Source organism: Nannospalax galili, unplaced genomic scaffold (genome assembly GCF_000622305.1).
Source record: "Nannospalax galili isolate Female #2095 unplaced genomic scaffold, S.galili_v1.0 scaffold511, whole genome shotgun sequence".
NCBI lineage: Eukaryota > Metazoa > Chordata > Mammalia > Rodentia > Spalacidae > Nannospalax > Nannospalax galili.
The window spans coordinates 3,159,882-3,165,881 of NW_008331831.1; positions in this window are offsets into that span (position 1 = coordinate 3,159,882).

The window sequence follows — 6,000 nt, forward strand, 5'->3', positions numbered from 1 at the left end:
TAAGGAAGATTGAGACAGCATTTTTAAAAATGGTTTTATGCATAGTGCCCCAAATCATGCGCTTCTTGTGATTGATTTTGGTTATCCCAGAATTTCTACATACCTGATCTACATGCACATTTTACAAGCATTCATGGAGAGGAACATTTGAAGGCCATTTGGTACATCCTGGAGGCTGTATCGGTTCCTGGGGTCTCTTGACAAGAATATTAGTCAGTTTGCAAGATTGCTTTATGATCCGTCGGATACTGTGACTGACTTTTCTCAGTTCATTGGAACATGACTGATCTGAAGTCACTTGGAATTTGTAAACAGGGTAGCAAACAAGATATTTTTCTTCCATGTACACAATAATTTTTTTTAAAAAGTGCAATTTGCGTTGCAGCAATCAGTGTTAAATCATTTGCATAAGATTTAACAGCATTTTTATAATGAATGTAAACATTTTAACTTAATGGTACTTAAAATAATTTAAAAAAATGTTAACTTAGACATTATGCTTCTTTTCCACCTACATCCCATCCATTTAGATTTCCCAATTGTTTAAGAAAACTGTTTCAAGAACAAATCTTCTCTCAGGAAAATTGCCTTTTCTCCATTTATGAATTTTTATAACAGAACACCAATACACCCCTTTCTTTAACCATGGAGTATGTGCTGGAAAAATTGCAACAAAACTAAACAAAAGCATTTGTAAATATTCTAGGTGTCTGTAAACACTCTTGAAGTCTATAGTGTGACTAACCCACAGGTTGGTTTACATCAATTTTTTTTTAAATGGGATGTCATATGGAAACCTATTTCACCAGAGTTTTAAAAATAAAAAGGGTATTGTTTTGTCTTCTGTATAGTGAGTTCCTTCCTTGTTAGCTTTATATTTTTGTTGCACATGGCTATAAATCTTCATATAAAACAAGTGCATGTGGTGTTTGCAAATTGCCTTCGGGCCTTCTTTTCAAAGAACTGTCCTTTGGGAAGTATTGCGTTTCTTGGTTTATTTGAAGTTGGCACATGGAGTTAGTTAACACTTCCCATTTTCATTGGCAACAACTTTTTTCTTTTTGGTCTTTTTGAGACAGGGTCTCCCTGTAGCCCCAGTTGGCCTGGAACTCGCTATGTAGACCAGGCTGGCCTTGAACTCACAGAAATCCGCCTGACTTTGCCTCCCAAATGCTGGTATTAAAGGCATGTGCCACCATGCTTGGCTGGTGACAGCTTTTTATAAGTGGAAATTACAAGTATCCAATGACATTGCGATTATAAGCATTCTGTTCAGGATCAGTGCTTTAACACATCTTAGCAAGTCCAGGAACTTCTTATGGGTGAAATAAGCTTTGTGGCCCCAAAACAGGACCTTCTCATTTTCAGTTCCTCCCTTTTCCAAAGTGCCATGAAACCCCAAAGCTCATCCAAGGTCACAGGCCTGACACTCATCGGCTGATACTTAGAAATGATCTGAACTACCTTTTTATTTTTCTTCATCATTGGTTGGATTTTAGGAAATTAAGAGGTTGTCATACAACAGGAAATGGTGACATTTCACTTTGGCTCTTTGAATGCCTAGCACTTTGGACTTCTTTTACAGCCAGTATTTATTATAGCCATTCTGTGGGACTCCCATCTGCCTCTTAAAGAGAAGGGCACTTTCCTGGTGGTGGTGGTGGTAGGGATTTCTATATTAGGAAACAGTAGGCAGGGTTGGTGTGTGTATCTAGGGGTTTCACAGAAGTCCACTCACTCCCTGCTGTCACATGTGGGCTAGACCACTGGGTATGAAACCAAACCACTAGGCTTCAAGTTTCTGCTCAGCAAGAGACCAGTTTTATGATCAACCATCCAGTTCTCACTTTCTTAATCTGCAAAGGAATAGCATATAACTCATGGGATTGCCGGGAGATAATCCGTGTGACATTTCCAGGCAGTACCTGGCATGTGGTATTTCGTATTAACTTGACACTGAAAGAGTTAGGTGATAACTCCTGCTCTCAGTGCTCTGTTAATATCTTACTCTATGGAGTGTCAGAGTCCCTTGGGTCACCTGTGTTTCTTGAACAAGGATGAGGAGACTTGGGGTACTCTCCCCAACCCCACCCTAGGGATGTGGTGGAGAGAGAGGGAGGGTGTATGAGAGAGTCCAGTTCACCTTAGGCTGATTGCTGTATGAATCAGGGATGCTTTGAGAGCACTGGAAAATGATTACTCCTCGCACTGATCCATTCCCATCCCTCTAATGGGTCTTATAACTTTGTCTTCTGGGAGATTAGGAGTGGTTAAAGTTAATATGCTTTGATTGGAAAATGAATTTTTCTTCTTGCTCCCAAATGATCATTTTTGTGGGGACATGGTCTCAAACTGCTCTTTCACTGAATGCTAGCCCCTTTTTTAGAATACGTGGAATTCTAGCTAATGTGAAATAGTTACAAAGGGTAGAAGAAATGGAAGTTTCCTCTTGAAGCCTCTCTTAGCACAAAAAACTCCACTAACCTGGGCCTTTTGAATAATGCTTTCTCACCTTCAACTGCAAAAACAGTTCCACAGTTTGTTCCAAATATATAATCTTAACACTCCTCTCTTGGTCTTTTTGAGACTGGGTCTCTCTGTAGCCCCAGCTGGCCTGGAACTCACTATGTAGACCAGGCTGGCCTTGAACTCACAGAGATTTGCCTGCCTCTGCCTCCGGGTGCTGGGATTAAAAGTGTGAGCCACTATGCCTGGCTACCACTCCTCCCTTAAAGCCTGACATATAAAACAAAGTTCTTTTCTTCTTTTCTCTTTTCTTTCTTTCCTTTGTGTGTGTGTGTGTGTGTGTGTGTGTGTGTGTGTGTGTGTGTGTGTGTGTGAGACAGGATTGTGATATTCAGATGGGTCTTCAACTTAGTAGGTAGCCCAGGCTGGCCTCTAACTTAAAAGTTTGTGCTTCCATCTTGCAGGTGCTGGCATTATAGGTGTGTACTACCATGCCCAGCTTAAGTCATTTCTCAATAAGGAATGCATTTCAAAAGATGCCATTCCTTAGCTTAAAGCTTAGAACCATTATCAGTGCTTCAGAATTTGTGGCTCTGTCACCCTTGGCTGCTTTTAGGCTATCTCACATAGTGAAGGCTGTGTCTGGGGTCTTCAAGGTCTTAATGTTGCTTTCTGGTGTCTATGGGAGGGTCAGGAAAGCAAAGGCAGCCATCCATTTCCCCCAGAAAATAAATTAACTTCTTGCTCAAGGGAAATGTTTTTCACAGGCTTTGGAAATTTGGTGTCATTTCAGATCACAGATAAATGAGCTGCTGGGAGGCAGCACAGTGAGTGTGTAGTGGCCGTTCCAAGTCTAATCAGGGCGGTGGCTTGGACACATTTAGTCCAGTGTGCATTTGCTCTTTATGGGTTCTGTGAATCCCTGTGCCTTTGAGAAGAAAGTAATGGGCGAGGAGAGAATGTGAATGCAGAGGGCTGATATTCATTCATTCTGGCAGCTTGAGCTAATTCCAGTGCATTTCGTTTTGGGCTGAAAGAATGGCAAGTCAGTTTGGCAATGCTAGCTGTCTCCTGGTGAGTGGAAGCTCTCTTTGGCAGTCAAGTAGTTTGGTTGTTTTAATATTTTAGTAAAGTTTATAGGCCAAATACATATATTGGGAGTATTGGAAGTTGCTAGGGTCCTGTACATTCTAGGCAAGTACTCTACCACTGAGTCTGTAATCCCAGCATTCCCATGGCAAGACAGGCAGCAGATAATAGCCAGAAGTTCAAGTCCCAGCTAGTCTGGAGTACACCACACAGCAGCAAACAATAAAGCTGAAAACCAACTCCTGAAGAATCCCCTGACTACATACACATCATTGCATGCATACACCTGAATGCATGTGCACACACACACACACACACATGCACATACACTGGAATTTCTTTTAAAACGAAGGCTGGGATGACCATGTGTAGTGGTACATGCTTGTAATCCTAGCAATCAGGAGGCAGAGGCAGAGCTACATCCCAAACCTCCCCTGCCCTTTACTTTTTGAGATAGAGTTTTGCTATGTAGCCCTGGCTGTCCTGGAACTTACTATATAGACCAAGCTTGCATTGAACTTGGGGAGATCCTCCTGCCTCTGCCTCTTGATTGCTAGGATTACAAGCACCTACCACTATACCTGGAAATCCCAGCCTTTTTAAAAAAAGAAATCCCAGTGTGTGTGCACGTATTTGTGTGTGTGTGTATGTGTGTGTGTGCATGCAATGATGTGGGTGTGGCAGGGGATGACCTTCAAGAGTTGGTTTTCACCTTTCTTGTCTGCTGCTGTGTGGTGTACTCCAGACTAGCTGGGCCTTGAACTTCTGGCTATTATGTCTGCTGCCTGTCTTGCCAGGGGAATGCTGGGATTATATCCCAAAGTCTGAATCCCTCTTCCTTCCTCCCCCTCCCCTCCTCCTCCCCTCCCCTCCCTTCTGTTCTCTTCTCTTCTTTTATTTTCTATCACTTTGATTTTGCTTTTTAGTTCAAGAAAAGGTCTCACTATATTGCCCAGGCTGGCTCTGAACTGGTATCCTCCTGCCTTTATCTCCTGAATAGCTTGGATTAGAGGCCTTTGCCACCTGGCCAAACTCAAATCTTTTGAAAACAGTCTCTTAGTCAAAATTTGGCACCTATAACTCTGTCACCTTGAGGCTTCGGAATGGATTCTGTGGGTAAATGCTCAGTGACTGGGCTCTGAACAGCCCTCTTTGCTTGTGATCTCTGGGTGACAGGGATCAGGCAAAACAGATGCTAGACACTGTAGATCACACAGAGCAGGGAATGTAGTGTTTTAGTTGGTTCAACAGTGCAATCTATTGGAAGGCAGAAGGTTCGTTCATAAGTACGTTCATAGAGACAGGATGAATCAGTCCTTATTGATAATCCCCAGTAGGTCCTAGAGGATAGGATGCTGCAGATGGGGTCTCCTCTCACAGGACCATTCATGCTCCCCTGAGATCCTGCAGCTCTTCCCACATCTACAGCAGGGAGCGGCTGTGGCAGCGGGCGCTGCACTGTTTCCTGCTTAATGGCTGTCACAGAGAAATGATGGTTCCATGGCTTATGTCACTAATTTAGTTAAGGAGATATTTATTTAGCTTGGTGGCTTTTTTTCTTTCTTAGAGAGCATTGTAAAAATGGCTAACTATAGCATTTAAAGATAAAACAGCGTTTACTTAGCAGAAGTGTGTGCATTTCAGTTATTAATGGTTCCTTCTGCTGAGATAACTATCTAGACATCTTGTAGCTTTAGGGCACATTGTTTCCTCTCTCTATAAAATGGTAGTGTGGTCTCAAACTTTCCTTCCATCTGCCTGTGTCCCACACTCCCACTGGCAGATTCTATCTGAGGAGACAGTGCCTCTGTGTCCTGGTTTAGGGTCCCAGAGTCTGAAGGATCCTGAAAACGTGGAAGCTGGTGAAACTGGACCCTCCTTTGTTCCTTTTCCTGTTGCCTCCCACTTCAGGCATCAGTTTTCAGAGTAAGTCCCTGGAGAATGCATCTCATCACATTCATGAACACAGGAGGGTAAGGCTTGCCACTGCCCCTCACCTTGGACCCATTTGGTCTGAGGCCCCTTGATATAAAACTTACACAGTGAAATGGACCCAGACCGGAAAATGGAAAAGTCTGGCCGCCGTGCTTGGTCTGCAGAACCAGGAAAAAACAGCTTTGCTTGGCTTGGCCCATCACTTTAGTGTCCTGTAGTGTTTTTTTTTTTTTTTTTAATTTCTTAGAAACAATAGACTTTTCATTGTTTCCCTCTTGTGTCTTCTCTTTAGCTATTACTGAGTTTTCCTCTCTGTTTCTCCATCTCCTTCTATGGGTTTGACCCATAATTTGGTGAACAACATCTCCTTTTAATGCTCAAAGTCTGAGAAGATAACAGCATACATTTACTAACACTTGCTAGGTTCTAGTTTCTACACAAAATGTCCTACTTTTTAATTCTATCTATCTATCATCTATCTATCTATCTATCTACCTATCTATCTATCAT